Source organism: Lissotriton vulgaris, chromosome 9 (assembly GCF_964263255.1).
Source record: "Lissotriton vulgaris chromosome 9, aLisVul1.2, whole genome shotgun sequence".
Taxonomy (NCBI): Eukaryota; Metazoa; Chordata; class Amphibia; order Caudata; family Salamandridae; genus Lissotriton; species Lissotriton vulgaris.
The window spans coordinates 647,317,760-647,340,000 of NC_141697.1; positions in this window are offsets into that span (position 1 = coordinate 647,317,760).

Here is a 22,241-nt window from a genome sequence, read left to right on the forward strand (position 1 = left end):
CGGCGCCGATCCAGATCCAGGCCTGAATTCAGGGGGACCCAAAGGTGTGACGGGGGAGTCGGGCTGCCCAAAGATGGCATGCATCGCTTCGTAAAATTGATGAAGCTGGGCAGGGGTCGCTCCCGGGCCCGGGAAGGGAGGGAAGGCCGGAGTCGACCCTGAAGGCTCCACACCCGGAGCCGCAAGAGGGGCTCCATACACACCCTTCGTTGAGTCGGACGATGGACGAGGGTAAGTCAAATAGCGATTATGCTTCTTCGACTTCTTTTTGTGCTTCGACATACCTGACCCCGAGTGCGAAGACTTAGAAGAGGAGTGATGGTGATGACTCCGCGATCGGTCCCTTGATCTCCCACCCGACCGGGACCTTGAATGACGCGGAGCCGACTGCCAGGCCTCGAGGAGCTTTCGGGACCTCTCCCGCAAAGACTTCGGGGCCATGATTCGGCAGTCGGAGCACGACTTGGGGTCGTGGTCACGCTCCAGGCAGTAGAGGCACACGCAGTGCGGATCCATCACCGACATCAGTCGGGTACAAGAACCGCATGCCTTGAAGCCGGGCATTCCTTGTGCACCAGGAGTCGATGTGAGACTCAAAAACAAAGTCAACAAAAGTCGCAAAAAAGTCAGTCAAAAAGTGACTGGGGGTACCCCCTGTCTGGAATGTGCTTGCTGGGGCGGAAAAAGAAAGAACTGACGTCAGCGCACGAGGGCGTCGTCTATGTAGCTACCGTGACGTCATCCTGGCGACCACGACGCCGGATGCTGAGTCAACCAACGCCACCTTCCGACACTCAGGTGTACTGCTGACGAAAAACTTTCCGGATCCAGTCTGACGCCTGGGAGTAATTCTAAGGTAAGGAATCTATAACTAACTGTTTCTTTCAGATACTCATATACTCAGAGACTCACGCACCCCTTCACAGTCCCACTCGGAGACCCACACGCCCACTCACAGAACCACTCAGACACTCACGCTACCAGTCATAGACCCACTAAAACACATGCACCCACTCACTCACCCACTACGACACCCACTTACACACTCATGTATCCACTCACAGATCAGTCAGTCATATACTTATTTACAAATACACAAAGGCGCCCATGCACCTACTCACAGATCGACTGGTAGACTCATGCAACCAATCACAGACCCATTGAGACACTGATGCACCCACTCATAGATGCACTGAGACAGTCGCACAGTTAGTTACAAAACTATTGATAGACTGATGCACCGTCTCACGGATCCACTCAAATACTTGTATAGTGAATGAGAGACTTACTGATACAATGATGCATGCAGTCACAGATTCCACTGAAACAATTACACACTATGTTATAGAGATATTAGGGGAGTTATACATGCTATTATAGAGTCATTTAAATAGTAATGAGTTTAGTGGGTTGGTTATCATCAATTTTGCAGTTATATGCTTTGAATGTGGTGGTGGCTGATATTCACTTAAAAACCAAAGGTCACAGGGAATTTCAGCAGTTACAGCTACCTGAGCTAACTATAACTCAAGTCCCCACACTGCACTGTTTATCACCTCATATATTACATCACTCATAACATGGTCAGTGGCATCACTGATGACATCTGAAATGACACTACTAACTCCCTGTGGAAATGCCTGTATGGGTAAGTGAGTGGATGTGTAAGTGGTGTATAGAAGAGTGACCAGGTATATAAGACTGTATACATGAGATAGTGGGTGTGTGAGTTTTTGTATATGTAAATGAGTGGGTGTGTCTGTATGTGTATGAATGGCTGTGTGACAATCTGTATAGTTGACTGAGTTGGTGTATCAGTGGTTGTAAATGATAAATCAGAGGGTGTATGAGTGACTGAATGGGTGTTTGAGCAGATACATAAGTGTCTGTATGGGCAAGTGACAGGGTACATGAGTGTCTGTCTCTGTGCTTCAATTGGTGTATAAGTGGGTGTATGGGTGAGTGAGTGGGTGTATGAGTTGGTTTATGTGTGAACAAATGGGTGTTTGAGTGGCTGTATGGGTGAGTGTGAGATCAATTGTATGCGAAAGTATATGGTTGTCTCAGTCACTATATAGGTGAGTGAGTATATGTATTAGCATATGTAAAAGTGAGTGTCTGTGTGAGGTATTCAATGGGTGAGTTAGTGGCTATGTGAGTGACTGTATGGGATGGGTGAGCGAGTAGATGTGCGAGCAGATGTAAGGTTAACTGATTTATTGTGTCAGTAGCTGTATGGCTGTATGAGTGGGAGTGGGTGTGTGTGTAAGTGTGTGTATGTCTCTAAACTAAATGTGTGACTGGTTGTATTGGTAAGTGAGTAGGTGCATGAATAGCTGTATACGTGAGTTAGTGGTTCCATTAGTGGCTCTGTGGGTGAGTTGATGGGTCACTGGCTGTATGGGTGAGTAACGAGATGTGTGAGCGTTTGTATGGTTTCTGTGAATTAGTTTGTTAGTGATGGTGTGGGAGTATGACATGTTTTATGGGGGTGTAAGAGGGTGTGTCAGTGTTTCGCTGGATGATTTTATCTGTGATGTCACTGACCACATCATGAGTGATGTAATATGTGAGGTCATATGCAGTGTATTGCGGGTATGTAAATGTAAATGTATTTGAGCTTATATAGGGCACAGCTACCCGCAGTGGGTTTCCCGGCCCTTGCTTAGGGAACCCGTCCTGGTACTCCCCTGTGAGATAACCCCAGCAGGGTATCCACAAGGTGAAAGCCAGGCATCCCGCCGCGAGGGGCCGTTGTGGAGATTAAGCAAGCTATTGCCCAGAGTCGCAGAGTGTGAAACCGTGAGTCGAGAAGGCACCGGAGCGAGAATTATCGAGTCCGTGGAATTTTTAGCCCAAGACCCGCCGAGGCGGGGAATTGAACTCTGGTCCAGGGCCGATCTCAGCTTCCGGGTCTGCCGCCTCTAACCCCTGAGCCACTTCTCCGGGGATGTGAGTTATAGTTAGCTCAAGTAACTATAACTGCTGAATCTCTCTGCTTTTATACAAGTGAAATGTCAGCCTAACTATAACATCCCTGCAACCCTGAGTTTTTTCAGAGTGTGTGTGTGTCTGTCTATCTATCTATCTATCTATCTATCTATCTATCTATCTATCTATCTATATATCTATATATATATCTATCTCCGCTCCTGGTGAGAGTCCGCCCTGCAGGACCGGGGGCCCCCAGCAAAACGGAGGTGCTTCTTTGAATATTAACTGAGGGGGCATGGTCCGCTCCTTGCCGGTTTGCCAGCTCTTCAGGACTTCCGTAGCAACATGGCAAAGGGCGCAGGAGAAAGGGAGATGTGAGAGGAGAACGCCTCTCTCGGAAGCAGCGCAGATGCAGACATTAATTACTCCTTTTGAACCCTGACACGAATGCGCTGATTTGGGACAATGTGCTGTAAATAATGCAAGAAAAGAATATTTGAATAATGGCAAGTCCCCTAAAGAACTTTCCAGATGCATTATGGTGCTTGTAGGATGGCTAACAGGCACGTGACTATTAAGTCTGTATTAATTGCTCACCTGTGAACAAGACGTAAGTAACGTTGAAACGCGTAAGGTAAAGAGCACGTTTTAAAGGAGGTGACGAATAAAGTCTTCTGCATTTTCAGACGCTGTGGACTCTCATTCTTTGAGGTGGTTGCACGCAATATTCCAGGATCTCCGCTCCTGGTGAGAGTCCGCCCTGCAGGACCGGGGGCCCCCAGCAAAACGGAGGTGCTTCTTTGAATATTAACTGAGGGGGCATGGTCCGCTCCTTGCCGGTTTGCCAGCTCTTCAGGACTTCCGTAGCAACATGGCAAAGGGCGCAGGAGAAAGGGAGATGTGAGAGGAGAACGCCTCTCTCGGAAGCAGCGCAGATGCAGACATTAATTACTCCTTTTGAACCCTGACACGAATGCGCTGATTTGGGACAATGTGCTGTAAATAATGCAAGAAAAGAATATTTGAATAATGGCAAGTCCCCTAAAGAACTTTCCCGATGCATTATGGTGCTTGTAGGATGGCTAACAGGCACGTGACTATTAAGTCTGTATTAATTGCTCACCTGTGAACAAGACGTAAGTAACGTTGAAACGCGTAAGGTAAAGAGCACGTTTTAAAGGAGGTGACGAATAAAGTCTTCTGCATTTTCAGACGCTGTGGACTCTCATTCTTTGAGGTGGTTGCACGCAATATTCCAGGATCTCCGCTCCTGGTGAGAGTCCGCCCTGCAGGACCGGGGGCCCCCAGCAAAACGGAGGTGCTTCTTTGAATATATCTATCTATGTATCTATCTCTCTCTCTCTATATATATATATATATATATATATATCCAGCTCACGGTTTCTGCCAGACTTATCCAAAGGAAAGAAACCACGCACTCCGGGGGTCGTTTTCGATGGTTTATTTTACAGTTTGTAACAGACGCGTTTCGGCGCTCCGCCTTCCTCAATGTCACAAACATTGATGGCGAGCGCCATGTTTTTGTTAGCGTGCACACGTGATTTTTGGGCAACACAAACAAGGGACAATAATTCATTCCTCCATATTGGAGATGTTAACAGTGAACGACATGTTGCGGGTCACATTATACTGCAGGGGCTATCCTGCTTGATTACGCTAGAATAACGCGCTAATTCACTATCATGAAACATGATAGTGAATTAGCGCGTTATTCTAGCGACATCTAATCACAAATGTCGACAACATGCTGGGATTTAATGTTAGCTTTTCGGGGGCGTAATCAAGCAGGATAGCCCCTGCAGTATAATGTGACCCGCAACATGTCGTTCACTGTTAACATCTCCAATATGGAGGAATGAATTATTGTCCCTTGTTTGTGTTGCCCAAAAATCACGTGTGCACGCTAACAAAAACATGGCGCTCGCCATCAATGTTTGTGACATTGAGGAAGGCGGAGCGCCGAAACGCGTCTGTTACAAACTGTAAAATAAACCATCGAAAACGACCCCCGGAGTGCGTGGTTTCTTTCCTTTGGATAAGTCTGGCAGAAACCGTGAGCTGGATACTATGCGGGTCCTGCGACCGCATCACGCACCCGTCTGCGAGTGCTCCTGAACATCTGCAGGGACTCGAGCTTGATATATATATATATATATATATATATATATATATATATATATATATATATATATATATATATATATATATATATATATCCAATGAATCAGCGCTCGATCTCCACAGGGTGAGGCGTCTCCCCCACTCCACAGAAAGACGCAGACACGGTCCAAGTACGTGCAATTCGTTTATTTAGGGCAAGCACATCGCATGACGTTTCGGCTCCGAGGAGCCTTGTTCACATGACAGTGTCAAACATATTGAGCCGTTCTTTTAAAGAGACAGCCTCTGTTGAAAAAAGTTGATCACATGCTTGATTTAAAAATAGACATGGAAGAAATACTTTCCGCTTTGTTTTGCTTTTAGATATGTTACAATCATATTGTTTAGAAAACAAATCTTTGGTATACATAAATTGCAATATATAAATCAAACAGTAAAATACCGTTTGGTTCATAATAGGTAGACTATCTTGAGCTTCGTTATTATTGGTCAAATACATATATATTACCTACTGCCGGTCACCAGTAGGTAGTTATAGTTAGGATTATTTTGTATAGGGAATCCGCAACATTCTATTGGGAATAACTTTAGCGCCGGTTGAGGGATCTGCCTGGAATTTTCCTCAGATTTGCCTCGCGGCGCTCCGCTCCGCTCCTTCCCTGAAAGTTTGGGGGGGATTCGGCAAGCGGGGGCTGAGATAAAAGGGGGTCCCAAAACGTGTTTTTCCCATGTTAATTTCTATAGGGCGGTTGGACTCACTTTTAGCCCGAACGGCTGAATGGATTTCCACCAAACTTGGCAAAATTGTAGGGACTGGTAGCCCGAGGTGCCTTTGCTATGTCTCAAGATATGTGCTCCAGTGGATTTTGAGTAATTTAGGTTCAAAAAAATATATATATCTATAAGCGCACCCCGGTACGCGAGTTCGCATGCGGAAAGCTGATTGGCTCTCGGGTGTCTGTCAACATTCCAAACAGTCCGGAGCGGCCGCCATTGTGTGTCTCGGTAGGATCGAGACACAAGAGGTGGCAAAAACAAAGGGGGAAATGACCAAAAGGGGGCAGAGTAGACCCCCCCCGACCCCCTAGGTTTGATATGGGGGTCATTTTTTTCGATTTGCGCGGGGGGAGCGCCCGGTACGCGCACCGGGGAGCGTACCATGGGGAAAAAAGAATGACAGTGTTTTAAAAAAATTTAGCCTTTTTTTATAAATTGGAGGTAGTTCTAAAAAGAACTGTTTTTTTCTTCTTTTTGTTGTTTTATATTTTTTTTATTGTTTTTTTAACATTTTGTACTTTTTTTGGCTTTATGAACAATTTTATATATTTTTTGTTATTTTTATGGGGACAAACAAAAAACAGGGAATTGTAAACGGCTCAACTGGAGCAAAAAAAATCAGGAAAAAATTAAGGTTTTTTGGGGCAATTGTGGTTGTCACCAGCACGGGTGATGAGTTTAATGCCTTGCTCACCATAGGTAATTGTTTTTCCACAAAATATACAAACGATTTTGTATTGTCCAAACTGGGTTTGTATGTTTGGGACCATCTCCCTTGTCTCTGGACTCAATGGAGTGGGTTGCTTACTTTTGGAGGTGCTGGGAGAAGATTGGGGAGGGTTTCTGGTCAGTTCTCTGACCTCTGCCGTAGCATAGTTGTTAGGGTGCCGGCGTTGTATGTGGCGAATCATGGTGTTATTGCCAAAAGAGTACTTTTTGTTAGGGTTCCCCCTGGAAAGTACAGTGCCACAGATTAGACAAGTAACCCTTGGAGCATTTACTTTCTTGAGGTCCTTTGGGATTGAAAAAACTCCCAGATAATGTGCTCCTTTGGCTTATATGGGGTAGTATCTTCAGGCAGGAACCTCCTCCTCTCCTCCTCCTCCTCTTCTTCATCTCCACCACTGTGGTGTTGTGGTGGTCCTCTTGGTGGTGGTGGTGGTGGTGGCTGATATGCTCCTGCTGCTGCTGCTACTGTAGCCATTTTTCAGTACAAATTGGTAGTAATAGATCTCCAAACAGGTCTTCCTCAGTCAAAGGACAAAGTGAGAATAAGGAAAAAAGGTGGGGGTTTTCATCATTTGCTGTATCGGATGCTGTATCATTCGCTGAGTGAGGACGGACTCTGACACATTGAACTCAGAACTGACTACCTCACTGAAAAAGATTTACAAGATGGCGTCGCTATACCTTCGAATGTGTAAGGGAATCCTTTAAAATTAACGAGGACCCCGTCCCTAAACCCGTGGTTTCGGAAACGACCGACTTAACAGATACCGCCACAGCATTTTTAATCTCTATGGTGCAAACTATTCCATCTACCTGGGACACCTGTTGGCTCCCATAAGGGTACTTCAGCGCAATACGATAATTCTTGAATCGGTATCAGCGCTAGGAAATTGACTTTATGATCCAGACACTTGCATGATTGCCACATGCGCCTACATGATTGAGGGTACTCAAGATATGAAATCAATGTCCTCAGGATGGTCTCCTACACGAAAGAATAGAGACCGAAACGTCGACTGTGGCTTTATCTACCATTGAATATTTAATTAATTTTGTGTTAGGTAGAAAAGCTTGAGCAATTGATGTAACAAGGGCTGTGTGGATTAATGGTTTTACCCTTTTACATCTTTGCTGTTTATCTTGTACCCAACTTTTTAACTTGATTTGAAAAAAAGATTAAATACTCTTTGTTTATATACACCCGTTTTTCAATCTGTTTTTGCTCTCTCTCCTGACTGATTACTCACAAGTAACAGCTTTGAATATATGTAATTTTTGTTGTTGCATAACCAGCATTAGTGGGTCCAAATCACTAAGCCTCATCCTGCAAGTGATTTCAAAATTCCTGTGTTTATTAAAATCCCTTGAAGGTATCTTTACCCCATCATACTCTTTGCCCAAACCCTCAAGGGTATACTGGGTCGCCCACTATCAATTCTCCTATGGTTATAAAGGCATTTAAAGCTGCATTCCCTGCATTCGCTGAATCCAGTGCTTCCATGGCTCTTAGAGTGGTTATCTGTGCTAAGTGAGCGGCTGCTGTGTCTTCCACTTCTGCGATCTGAGGGGGAGGTATTTCCCCTCCTAACCGGCTGTAGAAACCTTCTCCTGCCCTTCTGCCACTTGAATCTGGCCTCCCTCATCTAGTCGCGCTGCCTCCTTGGCCCCCTTCTCCTTACCGCCTTTGATAAATATGTCCGCTATTGGGGCGGTAGCCAGTCTGGTCCTGGCTGCTACCTGTTGCTTCTTTGCTGAAGGCGTTTGGATTTTTTGCCGATTTTCATTTTCTTCCGCCGCCATTTCAGTCCCAGCTTTCTTTTTGCTCCCTGCCGCTTTTGCTCCCGTATTCACCTTTGGAGCCATTGCTCCCCTTTGCCTCTCTTTCCTGATGTGCCACCAGTTTTGGGAGCCGCAGTCCTTGCAGCCTTTTCCGAGCCCTGCACTGAGTTCCGCTCTGCTCCGCAGTCTCGCGTTGGAGCTCCGCCCCTCTGTGCTCCACGGATTCGGCAGCAGGGCGTGAGAGCAGCAACAGCCAGCGCCAGTGCTCGCAGCAGCTGTCTAGCAGATCCGCGGCAGGTAAGGGGAGAGATCATCATTCCCAGCATTAAACTATGAAATTGCTGCCAGTTACGTTTCCCGGGTTGTGGATCGAGTAACTGCGGTAAAAAACGGGTTCATTAGGGCTCCGTCCTGATCCTCCCTGCTCCGCTGTGTTTAGCCACAGCTAAGCGGCCACCATCTTGCCTCCCGAAATCAAAGCGAAAGAGTACCTTGACTCTCAGGGAAGCTAATCATATATAATATTTGTCTTTTTCTCCTAGGTTAATCAAATGCAATACAAAAGGGTTGGGGGATCGGATAGCTGTGGGTATAGGTAGAAATTTATAAGGGACAATGACTTTAATGGTATTGGTTTTTCTTTATTTCTTCACTGCTTCGACTGTGATCATCGCATGCACAGACTAGGTCTGAGCGTTTCACGAGAGAGGGTGGAGGGGAGGGGGGCTGGGGTCAGAGTTGGGAGGGGAGGGAAGGGACGGGGGCAGAGAGGTGGGGGGATGGGTGGTAAGGGGGGAAAACTAAAAAATGAGATAATTTGGTGCTTTGAGTATATTTGCTGCTTCTTGTTTGATTCAGGGAAAGGTCTAGTTAAGGCCCGGTTACATTTTTCTCAGGAAAGTATAGCTCAAGAAGATGCCGAACATTAAAATTTGTACAGTCAATGTGGGTGGGCTGAATGACTGGAGGAAGCGCCAAAGGCTGGCACATTTTGTCAAATATAATAGTATTGATATACTCTGTCTCCAAGAGACTCATCTTCCCTGGATAAAAAGGAACCTGATGAATATTAGAGGTCTTGAGTTGCTGGCTTGCTCTTCACAAACATCGTCAGTTAGGGGGGTTGCAATTTTAGCAAGATCCTCTTTAGGGGGGACTAAGCGACTCAAGGCCGATACCCCAGGGAGATGGGCGATAGCCGAGCTTGATTTAGGTTATACAATGTGCGTAGTTTATGGGTCGAATCAGGACGACCCGGAGATCTACGATTTCTTGGAAGGAGAGCTAGCCAGTTGGCCCACCCCCATTATAGTATGTGGGGCTCTAAATATATCGGTTGACTGGAACAAGCAAGCTGCATATTCGGGACGGAAACCTAGAGTGTTCCATGCTCTAGATGCTCTCATGAGGTCACACGGGCTGAAGGATGTGTGGGGGGATAAGGAGCCAAAAAACCCTGGTTTTACTTATTTTTCTAGTCCGTTTCAGAAACATACTAAGCTACATTATTTTCTGATTTCCTCTTCTGAGCTTAATAAGGTCAGTATTACGAAACTTCTGAAAGCAATCTCGGATCATAATCCGCTGATTTTGGTCTGTGAAGTGGCTAAAGTAGAGGGGAACTACACGAGCTGGACGTCCGAAAGGAGACTACTAGCTGATAATAGATTTGTGGAACATCTTAGAAAATGGTCAAAAGAATTTATGACGCAAACCGGTACAGTACATCACATAATAGAGTATGGGATGCATTCAAGGCCTCCCTAAGGGGTGAATCCATAAGCTGCTCAGCAAGGTTAAGGAGAGAGGACAGGAGAGAGGTTAAGAGTCTTATGGGCAAACTAGCGGAAGCAGAAGAGCAGCACATTAAGGACATTGGACAGCGGGTAGACGGTCAGGAGAGCCAAAGCAGACTCACCACTATTAAAGCAGAGCTCCAGAGAATAGTAACGCAGAAGGCAACCAGCGAATATTAATCCTCCAGGGCAAAGGGATATAAAACAGGGGAACAGGCAGGGAGGGCACTGGCACTTCGGATTAGACAGGATAAGACCAAGAACACAATCTCCAGTATACATGAAGATGGTAATGAGTATACCGAGCCTAAGGAAATATTAAGAGTCTTTAGGAACTTTTACCAAAAATTGTATGATGAGGAGGGCTGTACAAGCGATCAGAGCATGGATAGCGGGGATGAAGGTCCAATACTAGACGAACAATGTAGAGAAGAGCTGGATAGAGATATGACCTTGAGCGAGATTATAACAGTACTACAGGAGCTAGCAGCCGGTAAAGCGGCAGGCCCCGTCGGAATCCCGTTGGAGGTTTATAAATGTTTAGAACCCGAGTTCGCCCCAATTTTGTTGGACCTCTTTAATGGCATATTGTGTTCAGGCGTAATTTCAGATTCCTGGAAGGAAACTAACATAATTATATTTCATAAGAAAGGGAAACCTAAGGAGATTCCAGGGTCATATCACCCAATCTCGCTTATCAACGCAGATACGAAACTATATTCTAAGGTCTGGGCTAAGAGATTGGGCAGGATCATTGGCCATCTCATCTCCCGGTGGCAGCATGGATTCGTGCCAGGTCGAGGCACGACAGATCATACTAGACGGGCTATAGCGTTGTTCGATGCCCATGGTGCCGCGGGGGGAGATGGCCATGATCCTCCTTGACGCGGAGAAAGCTTTTGACCGCGTGGTCTGGGAGTTTTTGTGGGGTATTTTGGCCGGTAGAGGCTTTGGAAATAAAGCTATGAGGGCTATTAAGGCAATGCATAAAGATCCGGTACCTAGAGTTCTAGTAATGGGTGAAGGCTCCGATAAGATAGTAATTAAGAGGGGGACGCGCCAAGGCTGTCCCTGCTCCCTGAATCTTTTTTCTTTATACATTGAACCCCTGATAGAGAAGGTTCTAGGTTGCCCACAGATTAGCCCAGTGGTGCTTAATGGCTTCGCCAAAAAATTGCTAGCCTATGGCGACGATCTGGCAGTAATAACCACAGATCCTCAGCAGGCAATGCCAATTTTGGCTCAACTGGCGAAGGACTTTGGGAGTCGGTCATGGTACCGGTTAAACGAGGGGGAAACTCAAATACTAAGTACCAAAAATATTACTAAGGCAGATGAAAGGTTCGTTGATTCAGCTGTATATCTTGGGGTAAGAGTGAATGCTACAGGCGATAAGATCATCGCAGATAATTATCTTCCCCTCGTCAAATCGATCGAAGCTGACCTGAAAAGAATTGACGTGCTACATCTTTCTTTGATCGGGAGGGTAAAGGTTTTAAAAATTACTATGTTTCCTAAAGTGTTGTACTTGTTTCCGGCCATTCCATTGCTGTTAGAAGAAGGTGTAATCAGAAAATTAGAATCGGTTTTTATAAGGTTTATATGGCAGTATGGCAAGATTAGACCCTCTACTAACTGTATGTCACTACCATTGGCAAGCGGCGGTTTGGCTATGCCGGACCTTAGGCTATATCATTGGACATGCCTCCTGACACAAATGGCTATACTGTTTCAATCCGATTCAAGGCCAGTGGAAGGTCAGGGCGACAATCAGTGTCCCCCATCCATTTTCGAGCTCTTACTGGGGAGAAAGGCTCTCAGTGTTTTGATGTGTGAAGTAGACCGTAGGTATCACAAGACGGCTCGATATAAGATTATGGAAGGGGTGTGGGGGACTTGGAAAGCCGTCAGAAAATTCTTGAATATTCCAAAAATTACTGGCAACATCAATCTTTGGAAATCTAGCCTTTTCCCACATCTAGGCCAGAGTAGTAACTGCTCGCTCTGGAAGCAGCATGGGGTGAGGAGTCTGGGGGATATTATGGTAGGAGATGATATCCTTGGTTTTGAAACAATACAGCAGAAATACGGTATCCCCCAAAATCATTGGTTTTTATACGGCCAAATCGTACAAACACTGTTGGTCATTAGACCAAGGATTTCTCTCCCTACAGATAATCCAATGGTTGATTATTTAATAAGAGGGGGCAAGAAGATAAGAATAGCTTATAATTACCTGCTGTTGGGACTTCAAGACGATTTGGAGAAAACCGAAACTGCACTGGCGCAAAAGCTGGGGGACCCTGATGTAGATCTGGATCTTGCCCTACTTTTAAATAAGAAATTATTTCGGACCTCAAACTTGAAGGCCCAACACTGTTTGTTTAATTGTTTAATCATTGTTTAATCTTTATTATACCCCTGCGAAGTTGTTTGACTGGGGGGTGAGGGAAGATGATAGGTGCCCTAGGTGTAATGTTGGCCCTGCAGATTTATTACATATGTTTCATCATTGTTTTAAGCTTGTCCCAATTCGCAGGGAGATCAAGTTTTTTTTGGAGGGGCTGCTAGATCATAAAATTAATCTATCCCCTATCCTGATGTTATTAGGGACGGATGATAAGCTGAAGGTGGGGAGAGATGTGGATGCTCTGGTTTTTATTTCAGTAGCGGTACTGCGGATTCTTATTTCTGCAGGATGGAAAGATACCACTGCACCCGCCTTCCAGATGTGGCTCGCCAGATTATTGGGTATGCACAATATAGAGTCATGTTTATATGAACATAAGGGTAAGAAATCTCAGGAAATGGGTAGAAATATCTGGGCACTACTTAAAAAGTGGAGGGACTCAAAACGCTAATCGAATGTTCTCTACCCATTAAGGTCTAGTGGTTTTAATTGTTCCTATTCTGCATATGTGTTTATAAAATGTCTGGAGCCTTGATTATTTATATACTATTAATTAATGTTTTATTTTATATGTATAATGATATTTGTATTTTATAAGGAATAATGAATTTGTATCTGTATTTGTCTATTTCTTAAGTGCACCATAATATCTCAATAAATATATTTAAAAAAAAAAGAAAAAGCAAACTACCATGGAATACAGAGCAGTAAACATTACAAATCAATAAACGTTGGGGCAACAGTATAAAAGCATGATAAAGTGCAAAATGGTACAAATCACATACCTTGAACTTACAAATTCATTGATGATTATCCGAACCTTAATAAGGCACATGCCAAGATAAACATATTTCAAGCTTTGAGCGTCTTCGCCGGCTTAACTGACATGACGGCCAAGTGGGCGTATCCTGCCACATAAGCTCTGATTCTCCTAATTCAGCCCCAGTGGGCATGCCAATTTTTGTCTATTACCCATTTATACAGATTTAGCTTTTCACAACAAAGTGCAAATAAAAAATAAAGGTGCCACACCTACATTAAAAGCAAACTAATAAAACAAAAATATATTAAAACGGAAATTCAAGAGAGCTAAATCACTGATTATATCACAGTTTGCTATTTGAGGTCCTTTTCTTAGATGTTTTACAAATGTGTATACAGACCCTCTTCCATATTGAGGCCCATCGGGGCTTTGGTATTAAGTTCTACAATGTAGCGTGATTTTAGTTTTCTTAAACTTTTTTGCCTATCACCCCCTCTTGCATTGGGAGCGATCGCATCAATGACAAAGTACGTAAGGCCAGCCACATTGCCCTCATGGCATTTTGCAAAATGGCGGGCCACAGGGTAAGCTCTGTCTACATGCTTTATGGCTCTCAGGTGTTGAAGCACCCTCTTGTGGACTGGAAGAATTGTGCTGCCCACGTATTGAAGATTACACGGACAGCTCAATACGTACACAGCAAATTCTGGTTTGCAATCGAACTACCCTCTTATATTCTTCTCAATTTTAGAGCAACCTGTCAAGAATTTTGTGGTGTTTTTGCCATGCTGGCATGCCTTGCACTTTATACAAAATTATAAACCCATTTTTAAGTTGCAGCCATGACGATTTAATTGGCTGAACCTTGGGTTTAGGTGTCATGTTACTCACGAGCATCTGCTTGAATGATTTTGCTCTTCGGAAAGTTACCAAAGGTTTATTAGATACGATTTTACTTAACACTGGATCATTCCGAATCGCATGCCAGTGTTTCGCTAAGATGTTTCTTACTTGGCCATGTTGTTTATTGGATGTCGTTATCATTCTGCATTCGTTCATGCCATCCGCTCTACTCTGCAATCGCTTACTGGTTTCGGATTGTTGGAATAGAATTTCTTCTCTTGTTTTATGCTTGACCTTATGAATTTCACTCTGAATGCATTCCTCCCTGTAACCTCTTGTTTTGAAACGAGAATGTAAGGTCTTCAATTCTGCCTCAATGGTAGCAGGTTCACTACAATTACGTACCATTCTTAAGCATTCCCCATAGGGGATGCTTCTAATTAGGTTTTTTACAGGAAGAAAGGAGGTTCAACCTCCGACCAAGAACAATAACCACTATGTAGGACCCGGAAGGGGAAGAGGCAAAGGAAACAGAGGCGCAAAGGGGCCAAACAACAGCACCATAGATGGGAAGAGCAAGAAAAAGTAAATGATGACATATTTTCTGCAAATCAAACAGTAGTAATCAATTTGACGTCCATTTCTTTGTCTTAAAAAGAAGAAAGAATCTTACAATTGGGATTGCCGTAATGTCCACCTGCAGAATTTGATTACGTGTCTACAAGAATTGATACATTTAAATATACTCGGATATTGAAGCTAAAAAAACACTTTGCACTAAATCAAGGAAAATACAGAGTACCAACTGTGCAGAGAGGCACTGGGTCACAAGAGGGATTGAGGAACTTACAGGTTCATGATATGGACTTAATGGTGGAGTTGAGACAAATGGGCACTGGCCAAGATAATGATGAAATCAATGTGCCAGAAGATAGACTTTTCAACACGAGGAGGTTGCAACAGAGCAGGGCATTAACGTAGGGGACAGTGAAACGACTACTTTTAGACCTCGCTCGAGATTTATCCCCATGACAATGAGAGATTCAATAGATGTCTTTAATGAATTGGTAGTAAATGATCTAAAAAATCTGGAGAAATGCACTGGTTCAAAATATAAAAAATGGTCACACCAGCAAAAAGATTGTATGGATCTTGTTAAGAAATTGTCATCTAATAAGGATCGTATTGTGCAGAATGCCGATAAGGGTGGGAACATAGTCCTGTGGGGCAGACAGAAATATTTGGATGAAGCCTATAAACAGCTTAATAACAAAAACAATCATGTCAGGGCTCCCTCAGATGTGATGACAGAAAGCCTTTGTTTGTACAATACACAATTACAACAGTGGTATGAACAAAGTCTGTTAACTCATGACGAGTTGCGGTACCTAAAGATCAGCAACCCGGTTGTTCCTGTCTTTTATTTAATATCCAATGTTCTAAAAGATTTGAACAACCCGCCAGGTAGGCCGATTATTTCAGCCATTGGTAGTGCCTTAGAAAATACCTCCAAGTTCGTTGATTCATTTTTATGCCCGATGGTTAAGCTATTACCCTCTTTCATTCAGGATACAGGTGATTTTTTGAAAGGCATCTATGGTCTACCATGGGAAGATGATATGCTTTTAATGACCATCGATGTAACCACGCTCTATACGAGCATTAGGCATGAGGATGGTCTTAATGCCATTAAACACTACTTAGGCACAAGATCGATATCACTGTGGTCCCATACACTAATGTTGTCTTCCTCTTTAGTGGGGAATTGTTCCATCAGTTGTGTGGTACTGCGATGGGCACCTGCTTTGCCCCCAGCTATGTGAATCTTCATTTAGGCGGGTGGGAGGAGCAGGTGATCCGGAATCAGTACCAGAAGGAATGGCACAATAACATCCTCCATTGGAGTCGGTTTATAGACAACCTATTTGTCGTCTGGAGAGGGACTGAGTTGTCGGCCAGGCAATTTATCAAACAACTTCAAACTAATAGTCTTAATTTGAAATTCACGAGCACTATTAGTGACAGTGAAGTGAACTTTCTTGGCCTTACAGTTTATGTTAAGAATGCCAAACTGCACACCAAGATTTATCGTAAACCAACAGCGGGGAACACGTTGCTGCACGCAACTAGTTTCCACCCCAGTACCCTAATTAGAAGCATCCACTATGGGGAATGCTTAAGAAGGGTATGTCATTGTAGTGAACCTGCTACCATTGAGGCAGAATTGAAGACCTTACTTCTCGTTTCAAAACAAGAGGTTACGGGAAGGAATGTATCCAGAGTGCAATTCATAAGGTCAGGCATGAAACAAGAGAAGAAATTCTATTCCAACAATAAGAAACCAGTAAGCGATTGCAGAGTAGAGTGGATGGTATGAAAGAATGCAGAATGATAACGACATACAATAAACAACATGGCCAAGTAACGAACATCTTAGCGAAACACTGGCATGTGATTCTGAATGATCCAGTGTTAAGTAACATCGTATCTAATAAACCTTTGGTAACTTTCCGAAGAGCAAAATCATTCAAGCAGATGCTCGTGAGTAACATGGCACCTAAACCCAAGGTTCAGCCAATTAAATCTTCATGGCTGCAAAGTAAAAATGGGTTTATTAAATGTATGAAGTGCAAGGCATGCCAGCATGGCAAAAACACAACAAAATTATTGACAGGTTGCTCTAAAATTGAGAAGAATATAAGAGGGCAGTTCGATTGCAAAATAGAATTTGCTGTGTACATATTGAGCTGTCCGTGTAATCTTCAATACGTGGGAAGCACAATTCTTCCAGTCCACAGGAGGGTGCTTCAACACCTGAGAGCCATAAAGCATGTAGTTAGAGCTTACCTTGTGGCCCGCCATTTTGCAAAATGCCATGAGAGCAATGTGGCTGGCCTTACGTACTTTGTCATTGATGCGATCGCTCCCAATGCAAGAGGGGGTGATAGGCAAAACAGTTTAAGAAAACTAGAATCATGCAACATTGTAGAACCTAATACCAAAGCCCCATTGGGCCTTAATATGGAAGAGGATCTGTATACACATTTGTAAAACATCTAAGAAAAGGGCCTCAAATAGCAAACTGTAATATATTCAGTAATTTAGCTCTCTTTAATTTCTGTTTTAATATAATTTTTTTGTTAGTTTGGTTTTAATGTAGGTGAGGCACTTTTATTTTTTATTTGCACTTTGTTGTGAAAAGCTATAGCTGTATAAATGGGTAATAGACAAAAATTGGCATGCCCACTTTTGTACCGCTGAATTAGGAGAATCAGGGCTTATGGAGCAGGATACGCCCACTGGTGTGTCATGTTAGTTAAGCCGGCGAAGGCGCTCAAAGCTTGAAATATGTTAATCTTAACATGTGCCGTATTAAGATTCGGATAATAAGCAATAGATTTGTAAGTTCGAGGTATGTGATTTGTACCATTTTGCACTTTATCATGCTTTTATACTGTTGCCCCAACGTTTATTGATTCGTAACGTTTACTGCTCTGTATTCCATGGTAGTTCGCAATAGGACAGAATGTAAAAACTACTAGTCTGTTGTCTAGCCCAGTACAGTTGTAGTTTCACACGTGACTAAATCACATGCACAGCATAAAAATGGCGTTTTTTGGCAAAACAAAGTTGGTGAACAAGCCTGCTGGTTCAGGCGAAACGCGTCCGACACAGCCGATGATTAAAACCTAATTTGAACTGTCAAGACATTGCGTCGTCATTCCTTACTTGTGGAGGAGTTTTGTTTTCATTAATACGGTCCGAGTTTGAGAGGTCCGCCTGATGACGACCCCGTTGATCAGGAGCTGCGGGGGCTGGTCGCAAGCAATTTGAGAAGCACTGGATGCTCGAAACGCGTCGCCTGTCGAGAGGTAGAAAATAAATCTTACCTTGCCTTGAGTCCTGGGTCCGTCTCATCATTTCGCCGCAGGTGCTGTGGAAGTGGTGACGATTGCTGGTATATATATATATATATATATATATATATATATATATATATATATATATATATCATATATACACTCTCAAATATATACCTACAATATAAAATTGAGGGAGAACAAAAAGAATGTAAGAACACACCTTCAATAAACAACATGGTTGCCTCAGCATCAAGGTAATGCTAACTGGTCAAACGTAACCTAAGAGGCTAATACTACCATAATCCTGAACATAAACAGGAAAATGAAGCCTTGCCAAAAGCAAATACTTAAGACCACACGCGGCCCAGAAGGTCAAGATGAAGAACATTTCCAACCCCAGGAAATCTCAAAAAGAGGTACCCAGTTGGGATATTTGACAGAAAAGTAACTGTAAATCAGACAAGGATATATCAATATATAGTTCCATGAGAACCCAAAGAACAACATACTATAATCTCAAACAATTGCACCTGAAGGGACTGCAAGCCAACAAAAAAAAGAGACCACTGCCGATTAGAGTAAAAAAGAAATGCCCAAATTGGTAGGGGACATCTATCCTCCAGAAAAGATAGGCGTAACTACAACCACAATCCTAGTATATCAAAGTATATGGAGACGAAAACTCAGAATATTCTTAAAGAAGAGCAAGAACCGTAGTGAATATTTTCTTAAGAGAATATATCTCCCCACAAAATACAGGCAATGGATATAAAAGCCAACCCCTGAGGGGTAAAATATCTCAGATAACTTTGCAAGCAGTGTTGACCGAACAACCATGAAGAAAATAAGTAGGCTACAATACAACCCCTCAAAAGTGGAGTTAACCACTGCAATATAAGTATTTGGAAGAATACAAAATAGAGACCTTGACCCTACCATATCTAAAGGCTCCAAAAAAGAGGTGTATATATCAAAGGAACAATAACCAATTCACATGCAAGAAATTCACAGCATGGAAGAGCTGGTATAACTACGATAAAGAAGAGTAGCAGAACTTAAATGAAAACAAGCCTGTGCCTAATAGGAGTTAAAAGAAAAGTGCACCCTTTAAAAAATGGCGAAAGGACAATAAACAACCGAACGACAGTTCAAACAGAATGTCCCAGTGGTAACTTCGGGCAGGTCAGAAACATAGAAGAACCCAAACTCCACCTAAGTGGAAATTCAGAAAAGCCAAAAAGTACAAGCATGCTCTCTGAATAGAAGCTCACGCGAAGGGCATAAACAAGATGCCCCTATAAGAGGTACTAAAAGTAAAAAATAATGCTTACCAGCATACGGAAATATACATAGGTAAACTTCCTAACCGGAAGAAAATACCAGGAGCAAACAACCTCTTGAGCATGAAGCCTATCGTCAGAGGAAAAAGGGAAAGAAAACCTATTCAATAGGTATCCTCGTAACACACAAAAAGGGGACATAACCCGTCATAGACAGTATTAAAAAAATAATACCTGCTAACCACAGGAACACTACCTTGGGTGTCACCAACAGGCAGAATCTAGACAACTATGGCACTGTCTTAACATGGCCAGCCGTGTACGCAATAAAAGATCCCAAACAAGCCTAGTAAAAGGAAAAAACCTAAAGAGGTAGATAATTAAAAAAAAGGAAATTAGGACTCTGTTGCACCTCAACTGTCGCAGAAATGCCGCAAAGCTGACTCGGCCTGGGCACCAAAAAGATGGATGCCATCAAATGGCAGATCATCCAAAGCAGCTTGGACAGCCTCTGAAAATCCTGAGGAAAACAACCGGACACAACGATATAGCGCCACAGTGGACGTCATGGCCAACCCACTCAATCAGTGGTATCCATGCCACATCTTATGATCAGTTTAACTGCCTGCTGGCCATCTCCAAGCAACTGATCAAGATTGGATCGGAGGTCCTCTGGAAGTGATAGCAACAGATTGTAATGAATCCCATAATGCGTGGGAAAATCCCCCAAGAACACACAACGTGTTAATGGACCTCATAGCAGAACTAGTACAAGAGAAAATATGCTTGCCACACGTATCACGTATCACGTAGAATCTCTTTTCGATGGAACATTAGGGAGAGAATCCATATTCTGTGAGGCTGAAGCAGCCTGTACCACCAAATTACGAGAAGTAGGATCCCTGAGGAGACAAGACAGCTCTCCAGGAGCCAGTTGGTGCCTACGAGATATAGAACTGTTCACAGGGGCTCACGTATCAGGTTTAGCCCAAGTGCCCAACAAAATGACGTACAGGGCCTCACTATATGGGAGAACAGGCTCCACCCATCTGACCATGCTAGAGAACATCAATCAGGGGATCAGTAGATTTTTCCAAAGGAGGAAGAGTTAACTCCAAAACCATAGCCACTTTCCTTAACATGTCCGCAAAAGATGAGCTCACCTCAGTAACAAGGTTAGGAGGGGAAAGAAGTCCTGAAGCTGGGTAAGACTAACACACCAGCTTCCCCTTGTCCAGACAGCCAATTCTCCCCATAAATGGCGGAACTGCCTAAGATAATGGCTGCAAAAGCCCCAACACCTTCGTATCATCTCCTAAAATACAATCCTCAGTAGTACCAACATGAGAGGGAAGCAGAAGCATAACTTTCACCACAGATGGCTCCATTGACTCTGCACAAGACGTCAACCGACACCGAGAAGGTGACACCTCGACAGAGAGTAGGAAGAGGAGGAATGGCTTCGATCATCGCTGCCGATGCCGTTGCAGTAGTCGGCTGACCGAGGATAGAAGCCATGGTGGAAACCCTGAAGAGCTGTGCAATGGTGCCAAAGCGGAGTCGGCCAATGCCGACTGGCGTTGACCCAGCGACTCAGAGGGCCCAACTGACACCAAGAGCGAACCCGCTGGTATGGCTCCTCTCACCTCCATGGGGCCCAACGTCGCTCCAGGGGAAGGTGAAGACACAAAGATGAGATTTAGAGTAAAAATACGCTCATCTGGGTCATCAACGCACAGCTCCAGGAAAGACGGGGAGGTGCTGGGCGGAGTCATGCATGGCAGCAAGAGACAAAGACTCTACCCGGTGAAGTTGATGATACTGCGAATTCAAATGCCTACGCTTACCCTGGGACGTTGATTGGGAGTGACGCCCCCGGGAACAGTTCCTGGAATAGTCCAGCGATCGGACCTTCAAACGGGAAGGAGATAGCCGATAATAAGTTGCCGAAGACCGCGTCAGCTGCACCGTCAGGAGTTTGATTCAGTGATCCTTGAGTGCCTTTAGCTTCAACTTCCGACAGGAGCTGCAAACTTTGAAGTTGTGGTGTTTTTCCAAACACCACATGCAAACGGAATGAGGGTCCGTAGCCAACATCTTCCGTGCACAAGACCCACAAGCCTTAAAGCCTGAAGACATGAAGAAAAAAGGCACACTGTTCTAACCAACAAAACTGTTGAAGTAGGCCAGAAACTGTCCTGAGGAAACGCTTCTCCGGATCCGCGTTGCGGTGCGTTAAAGTAGAAACTGAAGTCCAAATGCTGGACGTGACTTATATGACTCTGTTGACGTCATTACGGTGTTGTAAAGATTCTGCCATGTTAGATTCCTGGTGCACCTTGTCTGGCACCTGTTTACTGTTTTCTATTGTCTTTGCCAATGCTTGTTGTGAGTTTGCCACTTGTCTGTGCCAATGCTTGTTGCAAACTATGATGTTATCAAAGGCCTTTTGTCCCTTTTCAGCTCCAGTAGTTTACCTGTGAGCTGGAATCAGGAAGCTAATAGGGACCACACCCTGTTCTAGAAGCTTCTTCCCGAGCCCTTTAAATAGGGGCCACACCCTGTTCTCATTGCTGGTTACTGAGAACCCTGAGCTTGAGCAGCAGCTGTTCCTGTTCTCCGGTTGCTGAAAGAAGATTCCGGTTGCAGCAAGAAGAATTCTCTTTTCTTTTCCCAGGTTGTAGATTGTTATATTTGGGAGTCTCTGTTTGGCACAGGTAGGTACTTGTGACAAATAGGGACCTTTGCCTTTAGTCAGGGTAAGGGGGTACACTCCTAAAATAACCCCTGCTCACCCCCTTGGTAGCTTGGCACGAGCAGACAGGCTTATCTCAGAGGCAGTGTGTAAAGCATTTGTGACCACCTACAGTAATCCAGTATGTGACAACGGCTACTTTTGCGGCGTCCCTCTTCTCCCTCGATGCG